The sequence below is a fragment of the Pleurodeles waltl genome, chromosome 7 (genome assembly GCF_031143425.1).
Source record: "Pleurodeles waltl isolate 20211129_DDA chromosome 7, aPleWal1.hap1.20221129, whole genome shotgun sequence".
Classification (NCBI taxonomy): domain Eukaryota; kingdom Metazoa; phylum Chordata; class Amphibia; order Caudata; family Salamandridae; genus Pleurodeles; species Pleurodeles waltl.
This window is the reverse complement of record NC_090446.1, coordinates 492,835,670-492,847,865: the sequence shown is the minus strand read 5'-3', so window position 1 is coordinate 492,847,865 and position 12,196 is coordinate 492,835,670. Positions and strand designations below refer to the sequence as shown.

At 40.9% G+C, this 12,196-nt stretch overlaps 1 long non-coding RNA gene across 1 annotated transcript in view; it reads left to right on the top strand.

The window, feature by feature from the left end:
- The window catches only part of LOC138247269 (uncharacterized), a 36,082-nt gene extending 24,347 nt beyond the window's left edge, over window positions 1-11,735 (top strand). Inside the window, exons 2-3 of the long non-coding RNA XR_011194397.1 lie at window positions 9,585-9,689; window positions 10,226-11,735. This is a non-coding gene — a long non-coding RNA (uncharacterized lncRNA). The remainder of the gene's footprint in view (window positions 1-9,584; window positions 9,690-10,225) is intronic.
- Window positions 11,736-12,196: the final 461 nt, after the last annotated feature.

Sequence of the window (12,196 nt, the reverse complement as noted above, 5' to 3'; positions counted from 1 at the left end):
AAGCTGCCAGAGGGTTAAGCAGAGGTAAACTAACAACCCAATTTCTCTTCAATCCTGATACTGAAAATGTAAATAGTAGCACTCAATAAGAAATTAAATATATAAAACTAAATTTAACAAAATATATCAATAAAATATTCATGATATAATGTATTTTTTTTTAAATGACCATTACTTCTCACTTAAATGAAAAAGCAATGTAATTACCCTATAAACTGTGTATTGAAAATACTATTTAAAGTTTTAAAATAAAATAATATATAATATGATAATAAAATGATATCTAAAATAAACATTAAATGATGTAATCACATTCTCACATTATATAAATAATCAAAATAACAAATATTGCTATATTACTATTTTAAAAGTATATTCATTGATAAATGAAAATGTTGCAACAATTATTATGTTTACATTAAATATAGGCATATTCAATTAAATATAAGTTTGATAAAACAACTACCTGATCTATTCCCCTGCAACCTGTCATCCCATAAATAATTAACAAAAATCAATAAATCAAAATATATATCCCAAAAAACAATTAATCAACAAATTATTGAAATTAACATATCACTATTTTACTGTTTATAACAGTTCCCACCCTATTCCCAGCAAATGCTACCATTTGGGTATTATGCCATGTTCTTGGGCCTCGTCTGTAATGCTGCCTAGTTCTGAAGGCTTGTTTTCAGTTTGGAAGTGCACCGCTGCCATATTGTAGCCAGGTGCAGGGGTCATGTGTGGGCACCTAGTTCTACATGTCGTCTGTGAAATAAAATTATGTTGTTTGCCCATATCCTGAGTGTATGGACCACTTTTGGTACGAGTTTTGGTATGTTAGGATAATTTCTTGAGGCAATATCTGTCATACACTGCCTGGATCTAGAAGCCTCATCCCAACTTATTGTGTTTGTTTGTGTAGGCAACATCTGGTATCTAGTATGAAAGCCTCATTTAGATGGTTATGCAGGTCATGTATGAGTACTATGTCCATTTCTAAATTCCACCTCTCTGGTGTTGTCGTTTTCTGAAGTCTTTAGGCCTGATTTATATATTGTCAGAGAAGCAACTCCTTCACAATGTGATGGAGTTCTCTCCCCGGCAACACAGTTGCCCGCCCGGCAGCCCGATTTAACTGCGGGTGGACCTTAAGTGTGACCACATGTGTGATTATTCCATCACCACCGTGGCCACGTCTCTGACAGCCGGATGGAATAATGGCCTTCAGATAGGCTATATGTCCATCCACCCAATTAGGATGGGTGGACATATAGCTGTTTTTTACTGCCCATCTCCACCAGGCAAACCCTGGTGGTAAGAGACAGTGTAAAAGGAATAATGCCACCCTCACCATGGGTGATGACTCCTGTAGTAAGTGGGGGCATTATCTTATTTATTTTCAAAAAGAAAATCCCACTTTGGGATTTTCTTTTAAAAAAAATAAAAAGGAAAATTGTTTGGTCATCCATCCATCATGTTGACAGAACATGCACCAAAGAGAAAAAAGCATTGACAATGACTGCCAAGGTGGAGGTTCCTGCCAATGCTTCATAAATGGCTGCCAGCTTGCCAATCATATATAAATCCGGAGGGTAGTACCTTCTCCAAGGTGATGGAGTAATTTACTCCATCACCCTAGCAGGAGAGCAGGTCGTCTGCCATGATATAAAAAAGGCCCTTAATGTATAACATTGTGTTCTTTTCTCAAGGCCATATCTGAAGTCCAGTTCAGGAGGCCATATCGGGGAGTACATCTGGAGTGTTGTGTCCTCTTTCAGAGGTTGCGTATGGCACGGTGTGGATAAAAAGTGTAAAATTCAGAAAGTCCTCTAGGTTGTATTGTGTGCAGTCTGAGTGTTGTGTTTATGCCCAGAGGCCTTCTAATATCTACACTTGAGGTTTCTTCTAGAGTGTTGTGACCCTTAATGGAGGTCTTATCTAGAGGACAATGTCCATTTCTACAGGATTCTAGCCTCTTATTGAAACCAGTTCAGGAGCTCTAATGAATAAAATTGTTTTCAGTTCAGGCCACATATGCAGTCTAGTTCAAGACGAAATAGCTGAAGGGCCTTGCCCAAAGCTAGAATCTTTATTTGGAGTATTATATCTATTTCTGAAGTCACCTCTGGAGTGTTTTGCTCAGTTCTGAGGACACATCTGGACTGATTTAATTCATTATGAAGGCCTACTCTGGAATATTGTTGGGTGCTGAGTTCTAGAAGAGACTGAAGCATCTTGCGTCATGTTCTGATGGTCAATGCCAGCTCGGAGGGCCACATCTGGAGTACTGAATCTAGTTTAGGAGGTTAGCTTTTTGGCTTTGAGTCCAGTTATAGGAAGGATGTCTTTATTCGAGGATTGTACCGAATTTTGAGGACTCATTTTTATTGATTTTTTTGTTCTATGTGCCTTACCCGAAGTACTGTAGTTGGTGTACATTTGTAAAAGCAAATAAATGTTCATGCCCAAAATTTTTCATTGGAAGCTGACACCCGTTTCTCTGCTGGCATCACCACTTTCTCCAGTGGCACGACCCACTTCCCACAATGGCTCTGCTCACTTCCATCACCGGCTTCCACCTCCATAGTGGAAGATATCCGAACAGGAAAGATGGGCGAGTCGGAGGTCTCCAGCTGTAGTTTTTCAATATAATTTTACAGTATGTAAATATTGCTGCAGTACTACTTTACATACTAAATCGTGTGGTTTGACATTACTCCCCTTTTTATCAGCTTAATTTAAAAGCATCCTAACTTAGCTCCTCAAAAAATTAAAAACAATGTATTGTCATTTGGTGTTCAGCAGAGAGAAGAGATTTCCAACGAGTGAAATCTCAACAAAATACTCTTGTCCCCAGTTGAATAAACTGTATAATTAAATGCAATTCATTCTTTATTGTTAGATCGGATAGTAAAATCCATCAACAAAACACAAAATAATTTTTTTTGTATTAACACGAGCTCATAATAATACAGTAAAAAGGTCTAAAAGTACTAATAAAAAGATTAAATCACTGACAAGAAGGACAATTATAATAAGAAAATACATTCAAACCGTGAATAGTTTGCTCTGCCTTAAGTATGTCCAAACTCCCTAGTATTTCATATCTTGTCACCACGCTGCATAAACAAATTTGAAGATGGACTAGACGATGAGTGTACTTGAATCAGTACTCTGGGTCTAGAACAGGCAGCACAAATGATTCTCCCTAGATTCTTCTGTCGGAAGGCATTAGGAACATATTCAGGGGCGGCTCCTCCATTTGGGCAGAGGAGTGTTGCCCCCCGCCAGCAGCAGCACCTGAAAAGCCTTTCAAAGAAAAGGATAATAAACCATGTTTATTATCTTTTTCTTTGAAAGGGGTGGGGCCACGGGTTGACATGCACTGAGGGAGAGTGCTGTGCACTCCCCTTAGAGCGCATGTGTGTTTGGCCGCTGGGCTTGGGCCAGCTAAGCACACATGCGCACAGGGTTCTCTCCAGCCCAGCAACTGAGTTGCTAGGCTGGAGAGAGCCTGCACAGGTGCCCAGTCAGCCTGGGAGTGCCCAGCCAGGGCACTCCCAGCCAATCCTGACGCTGCTCTGAGCAGCATCAGGATTGTGCGGGGCAGGCTGGGAGCCTGTGTCTGCCTGGAGCGATGAGGGAGAGCGGAGTGGCACGGAGCAAGGTAATTGTTTTTTTTTTAATATATATTTTTGTTATTTAATTTTCACCCAAGCCTCCCCACGCACTGTGCCGCCCCTTCCATGCACATGAGCCGCAACTGCAAATATTTGGACTTAGTGACCCATGAAGACCAGTTATGTATAAACCTAGCTAGCAGTAAAACACTGTGTCTGAACTTAAATTACAAGGATCTTACAAATGGTGGATTAATGTGATCTAAAAATGACTTAAACCTGGGCAAAAATGCTTGGGATAATGTGTTGAACACTGTGACAGATTCTCTCTTCTCCATGACTGATTCCTAATATCTAACCTTCGCTCTGGTTGCAGCATTCTGATGATTGGAAGATGGGTTACGCCAGTATTCCCCTAAACTGATTTCCACTGGGGGTCTCTTGACGTAACTCAGTCAGGAGACCCTTGCTGACCCGGCTGAATGAAAATATCCTGGAACGAGTCCTAAATCGACTTAACTTGTCAATGCTCCAAATGCGAAACCAACACATTATGGGCATTGGTTTAGTGAACTTTACAATGTTTTAATGCAAGACCTAATCTGAACTGTGTAAGAGGGATATTCTGATCAGGTTTTATTAGTTACATTTATTCTCTTCGATCCGTAAGATTAAAACGTCACAATGGCCACAAAGTACTGCTCCATTGAGAGCTGCGTTGAATTCTTGGGCATTGTAAGCTTCTATTGCAGGGAAGATTGGATAAGCAGAAGAACGGCTATCAAACCTTAAAACGTCTGAGGCCCTATGTTTTATAAAAAGAGAGCTTTTGGCAATTTGTGACCTACTTGATTTAGCGGCTGTTGGCATATTTCCCAGATAATTAAATTCAGAGACTCTGTCAAGGATGTTCTCCCCAGCCTCATAGCCCCCTTAAATTATTCTTCCGAGTTAAACACATGAACTTAGGGGCATATTTATGAGAGGGTGTGCCATGCTTGCAACACGCAATGTGGTACATGCGTGGCGCAAACCACTAAGTCATATTTTGTAAGCCATTCAAAGCCACTGTGTGTGGCTTTGAATGGCTTAAAAAATATGGAGTAAGGCAGCTCAGCGCAGATCACTGCGTTGTCTTACTCTGCCCTGGGCAGGCATTCCATGGGCATTGTGCAGGTGTTCCGAAGCAACACCCATGGATCTTGGCACGTTCCCAGATTTATAAGGATTTGTACCCTGGAAATGTGCCAAAATCTTACGCCTGTACATGAGAGGTGTAATGAGGAGAAATATCTTTATTTTTCCTCGTTTTTCCTCTTTTCATTCCCTCTTTCTATGTGTGCAGCAGCTCACTTAGAAAGAAGAAAACACTTTCAGGATTGTTTTTGTGCAGGTAGGCATTCCTTCCCGCACAAAGACAATCCTGCATGCAATGCAGGCAGCCTTACACTATGGTGCAAGGGTGCCTGCATTGGTGCTAGACTGCCAAAAGGGCACAAGCGCAGAGGGAAAGGACAGGAATGTGCCGTATTGCATAAATACAGTGCATTCTCACATTTTTCCTGTGATGCAAGGCAGAGTAGAAAGGTGACTTGCTGCGCTGCCCTGCACCACTGCACTCATAAATATGCCCTTTAATCTTCTGAGCATTTACTTCCAGACCGTGTATATCACAAAAGATGGTAGACCTTGTGTACAGGGTTTGGAGTCTCTTAGAGGATGTGGAGATCAGCAAAGTATCACCAGCTAAGAGTAGGGCTTCGATCCCCTCCCCAGCCCCTCCTCTCTATGTTGTCTTACTCTGCCCTGGGCAGGCATTTTATGGGTTTTGCAGTGGATGTTCCCATGCAACTCCCATGGATCTTAATGTATTCCAATATTTGCAAGGACTTGTACATCTGGGAATGTGCCAAAATTGTATGCCTATCCAGGAGAGGCATAACAAGGAGAAATATCAGAAATATCTTTATTTCTCCTTGTTGTTTCCTCTTTCTCCTCTTCCTATTTCCTCTTTCTACGTGTGCTGCATTCTGCACACATAGAAAGAGGAAAAAGACTCTCAGGATTGGTTTTGTGCAGGAAGGTGTCCTTGCCTGCACAAAAACAATCCTGCATGCAACGCAGACACCCTTGCACTATAGTGCAAAAATGTCTACGTTGGTACTAGGCTGTCAAAAGTGCACGAGCGCAGGGGAAGGACAGGAATGCACCTCATTGGATAAATGTGATGCATTCCTGCCCTTTCCCTGTGATGCAGGGCAGCGCACCAAGATATCTTGCTGCGCTGCCCTGTGCCACCACACTCATAAATATTGCCCTTTAGTCTTCAGGGCATTTACTTCTAGGCTGTGCATGTCGAAAAAGATGGTAGACCTAGCTAAGAGGGTTTGACCAGGGGCCTCGCCCCGTCTCTGTAACTTGACTGTCTTTTTGCTGCCTTGTCAAGAGAAGGTGATGAAGTGCAAAGTGGAAGTTTGTCTAGGGTTGGTATTCTCACCAAATGTGGGATTCAGGTGGTGTTGGAGGGTTGGACAGGCGTAAAGAGATTCAACGTGATTTACCTATTCATTGGGTTGTATATGGATCTCTGGTCTCATGACACCATCATGCCCCCATTTTTCAAAAGGAGTTTCAATGTTTTTAAGAGATTAGCATGAATCTCCTAAACTGTGCTTGGTTCATGTTGCTTCTCTATCATGTGGTTTAAGGAAATCCCTTAAGTACCATAAATAGCTGAAATTGGCGTAGGTCCTGAGGTTATTAATATCTACCAGGTTATCTGAGTTGTTAATGGAGGTCTGAGCCTTGTTTTTGCCAAATGTTGCATGCATTTAAAGGGATAATGGGTAGTGAATGCTCTCTTCCCTTTGTAAGACCTCCTTTTCAGATATGGCATTCCACACTCTTATGTCCAAAAGGCTATAATCTATGTTGCTACTCTAGCCCCCTTTGAAAGGTTAGACAAGTGTTTGTGTCAGACAGAGAGCAGTGGTTGCATGCATGCAGGCCACAGGTGAGTGTTACTTAATCATTTGAGAAGTGTGCTTAGTCAAGTTAGAGTTGCTAAGTGTGATATATCCCACAGTGCTTTCTCACCTTCCATTAGATCACCTGTCACTGACTGTGGCTCATATGGTCAGTTAAAATCACCTGCAACTAAAATATAATGAGTGTGAGAATAATTGACCAGAAGACCATTGAGTAGTTGAAGTGTTGCTGATTCTATCTGGGGGTTTGTACCTCTATTATAAATATTAAGTGTAAGAAAGGGCATATCCTTGGCAGATGTAACCCTCCATACCTAGATGTCTGGTGAACATGTAGATTTTTCTCTTAAAGAACACCGTAGGGACGTTTTTACCCATCCCAAAAGGCCTCCAGAGGCTTGCCCAGCACACAAAGTGGCAACTGAGCCAAAAAATTTTACTAAACCCAACCCTGAAAACATTGTCTGTAGCCTGTGTCTCTTCAAACATACATACATGATTGCTATGCCATTAATTGTGTTTGACCAATGACTTTGTGTTTCACCACTGCGCATATTAGTTGCTCAATGTTCACCAGTAGCACATTACATGTTGTATTCAGTTTAGCTGCCTATTGGCTTTAACATGGCATTAGACATTACATTTTGTATTCAGTTTAGCTGCCTTATTGGCTTTAACATGGCATTAGACATTATATTCTGTATTCACTTTAGCTGCCTATTGGCTTTAACATGGCATTAGACATTACATTTGGTATGTAGGTTAGCTGCCTATTGGCTTTAACATGGCATTAGACATTACATTTGGTATTTAGGTTAGCTGCCTATTGGCTTTAACGTGGAGTTAGACATTGCAGTTGAGACATTGCAGATGAGCTGTGTTTTTCCAAGCTGTGTTTTTCCACATGGTAGACCCAGCTGTGTTTTTCAAATTGAATTCACACAAACCCTAACGTGATAAGAGAGCGTATATTTGGTGTTTTCCTTTCTGCTCAGCCTTGGGAAGAGGAGAGGTCTAGGAGATCTGGCCAATTTCCAATGGCTTGTTTTATTTCCCGAGTCTGAGAGAAAGGGGTAACGGTGGCCCTGGGCAGCAGCAGGGAGAGATCTTTCAGGACTTCAGTCAGGAGCGAACGTCAGCTGCCTGGCTCCCGTTTGGGTGGGAAGTCTCTTCCTCACAGTTGAACCAGAGTCCTCAACTTGAAGATAGGAGAAAGATGACAAGCAGTGATAGGCCCTATGGTGATGCAATTTTGACATTTATTCTTTGCTTTGAAGTTATGCTATAATATAATCACATGTATTTGCTGTGTACATTGCAACTGAGAAGTACTTTGACATATTTTGCTTTCATTGCTTCAACTACTTTTAAACGTGTGCTTCCAATCTACTAATCTCGTTTTTCAGGAACCTAGTGGTGAAGTAATAATAAATGTCTTTTTTAAACTAGAGGTGTATTACAGAGAAGTTTTGTCAGCTCGGTCATAAGATAAGAGAAGGAAAGCAAAACATTTTGACGTTAGTCAACATTCTGGGAGTCAAATTGGGGCTTGGAAGTGCACTATTTAAAATTGTAATTGTTTTTGTTGTTTAGAGAATTAAAGAAGCACAGCAGAAAATGTTTGAAAATGCATGTGAAGTTAAACTGCCTTATGGTGCTGGGAGAAACATGTTTTCTTGTTTATCAGGACTTTGTGAGTCTTGGGATTAGTGCTTTGATAAAGCAAACGTGTTTTCATATTTAGAAAATGTGCTTTCTTAAAGAAATGATGTCCCTTTTGTTCTTGACAGAAGGGTTTGGATTCTTTTGTCTGCTTACAGAAAAATGCATGCGAGATGCAGGCAGTTAGAACATGAAAATAAGAATTTACGTGAGCAAATTAGCCAGAACAAATTATTGCAAGATAATGAAGCTGTTTTAGTAGAATCTGGCTTTTCCCATTCCAGTATTGAGGAGGCTAAAAAAGGTGGGGGCCAGTGTGAGCCTCTTGGGAACAGCGTAGATGTGCAGAACAGGCCACCGTTGTTGGCAGTTGAAATGCATTCCTTAACAGATTACACTGAGAATAAAGTTGAGAATGTTATTTTCAGACCTCTTTTGCAAAGTACGATGTTTAAAATTAATTCAGACAAGGCAGCAGTACTGTCGCAAAATGTGCAGTTTCTGGGAATTCAGTGGAATCCAGAAAATAGACAGATGTTGTCACAGGTAAAACAAAAGATTTTAGAGTCTCTTACTATTTGCATTAAGCAAGAGACATTGAGTTTCGCAGTGCAAGAGGGAAACACTGATTTACATGTAAATCAGAATCAGGGGAAGATACTCCGGATTAGAAAACTATCTTACTTTATGGAGCGCTGTACTCCTTTTGAAAAACAGCTTTTGACTTGTTATTGGGCTCTAGTGAATACTGAGCAAATGACATTAAATGATAATGTAATTCTTAAACCTGAAATATCAAGCATGCAGTGGATGATGAGTTCACCTAAATCTCACAAAATAGGACAGGCTCAGGAGGCTAGTATCATACACTGGATCTGGTACATGCAAGACAGGACTAGAGTCACTTCAGCCCTACATTAACAGGTGTCACAAGCCCCTGTACAGAATGAGGAGAGAGTGCAGAAGGTACCACAGGCAAAATAGTCACTAGTGAAAATGAGTGCACCATTTGAATTTGTCTCCCCTGAGGATAAAAATCGTGTTTGTTTGACTAATGATTCATTGAAATGCATGAGTATTAAAAGACAATGGAAAGCAGTGTCATACAATCCAGTTATTGAAAAGTTGTTGTCTACCACAGGAGAAGGAATAAGTAACCAATATGCAGAGTTGTACAATGTGTGTCAGACTTTAAAGCACGAGCTACTTGAGACGTGTCATTTTTACACTGATTCTTCGTTCACTGCCAATGGTTTAGCCATTTGGTTTTCCACATGGCTTGTACATAACTAGTTCAATTCCCTTGCAGATGTTAAAGAGAAAAATTCAGAGACACCCCGAATTATGACTTGGCGAGGATGGCTAAGTGGGTGCACCAGAAATGTGGACATCTGGGAGAAAAAGCCACTTACAGGTGGGCAGAGATTAGAGAGATGCACATTCCCCTAGATTTGATAAAAACTGTGATTTTGCAATGTCCTATTTGTCAGCACACACAACAGCAATCTGTCCCACTAACAGTCAAAGATCAGTTGGGGAGAGGAAAGTTACCAGGACATTTATAGCAAATTGATCAGGTTTTAGGGGGAGTGATTGCTGCAGATTACCAAGTCAAAATCAAAATTATTCTGATAACTAGAAGAGAATCTGGTTCATTCATACAGATTGTAGACAGAATTGCCCAACTTGTCATAAGTGCAGTGAATGGAGGTTTCGTAAAGAAGGAGTCTGCCCCAGCCCTTCTGACAGTGCAAGGAAAGGGAAGCAGATAAAAACCTCAGTGCTAAGGTGTGGGTTGAATCCCCAAATGACCCTCCAGAACCTGCAGAAATCATAGCAAAGGCTCCCAACAATGTTCTGTTGATCATGAAACAAGAAAAGGAAGAGGAAGGGCACATTTCAGATGCCAAATGTTATTTGCAAGAAAAGTCATACTTTTTTCTTTTGCAGATTCTACCACGACTCGCCACAGACCATGAGTGTGCTGTGTGGTCTCCCATCGGGCGTCTGCGTGTGGGGTCGCTGGAGGGACCGCCCACCCAACCTGAACCTGATTGATTAAAGTACAAACCCCATGGATCCGTTTTGCGCAACTGGCGCCTTCAGTTCAAGTTCTACATGGGATCAATATAAAGTTTGTCAACTTGTTTGATTACATTCTTCCACTGGAACTAAGCAACCTTTCCAGTTAACTGTCTGTGTTTGCTCGTGTGGAACCCTGACTTTCATTTACATTCCAGCAAACCTTTCAGGTGGACCGTGTACCTTTACATGAGTAGAACTCATGCTACATAAACTTGCTGTTTTAGAGACACTGTTCAATCAGTTATTATCCCAATCAGAGAATAAAAGCTTTAGTCTTTTCATTGTAGATGTATCTGATGTGAAAGGTTATGAGATCAATATGTTAAACCACTTCCATTGCCTTACAGTGATTGCTTTTATCATTCAAATCTGATTTGCTTATAATGTTTTTTTGTTGTTGTTGTTTTTGTTTGAAATAAGAGGCATGTAAACAAAATTCATTGGTCATAGGGTGGAGATGTTATGCCATTAATTGTGTTTGACCAATGACTTTGTGTTTCACCACTGCGCATATTAGTTGCTCAATGTTCACCAGTAGCACATTACATGTTGTATTCAGTTTAGCTGCCTATTGGCTTTAACATGACATTAGACATTACATTTTGTATTCAGTTTAGCTGCCTATTGGCTTTAACATGGCATTAGACATTACATTCTGTATTCAGTTTAGCTGCCTATTGGCTTTAACATGGCATTAGACATTACATTCGGTATGTAGGTTAGCTGCCTATTGGCTTTAACGTGGAGTTACACATTGCAGTTGAGACATTGCAGATGAGCTGTGTTTTTCCAAGCTGTGTTTTTCCACATGGTAGACCAAGCTGTGTTTTTCAAATTGAATTCATACAAACCCTAACGTGATAAGAGAGCGTATATTTGGTGTTTTCCTTTCTGCTCAGCCTTGGGAAGAGGAGAGGTCTATGAGATCTGGCCAATCTCCAATGGCTTGTTTTATATCCGAGTCTGAGAGAAAGGGGTAACCGTGGCCCTGGGCAGCAGCAGGGAGAGATCTTTCAGGACTTCAGTCAGGAGCGGACGTCAGCTGCCTGGCTCCCGTTTGGGTGGAAAGTCTCTTTCTCGCAGTTGAACCGGAGTCATCAACTTGAAGATAGGAGAAAGATGACAAGCAGTGATAGGCCCTACGGTGATGCAATTTTGACTTTTATTCTTTGCTTTGAAGTTATGCTATAATATAATCACTTGTATTTGCTGTGTACATTGCAACTGAGAAGTACTTTGATATATTTGGCTTTCATTGCTGCGACTACTTTTAAACGTTTGCTTCCAATCTACTAATCTCGTCTTTCAGGAACCTCGTGGTGAAGTAATAATAAATGTCTTTTTTAAACTAGAAGTGCATTCCAGAGAAGTTTTGCCAGCTCGGTCATAAGATAAGAGAAGGAAAGCAAAACAATGATTTCATCAATAAAGTTTGTCCAGTCATTATTATTGTTTAGATTTTAGTCTGGCCACATTCCAGTAGATAATGGATACAGCCTTTTTGTACTGGAAGACCAATTGTAGTAGAGCTTGCCCGAAGCCATCCCTTGCATCTGTTCAGCAACAATAGTTGGTTGAGTTTAAATGATTACAGATGCCTCCTCCCTTCCCAGAATCCTTCTGAGACAATAAAAGCAAGCTGGACTCTGGGTATCAGGATGCAACCGGGTAGACTCAGCACATGAAAGTCAGCCATTCTCCTGGAGTTCTGCAAAGGAGAAAAGCGGTTAGCGGTGGAAACGGATGGAGGGGCATTGATGAAAGAAGGAAACTTTGTGTTACCAGATTAAAAATCCGATAGAAATAACCCAACAGTAGGAGCTTCTCTGGGCCAGA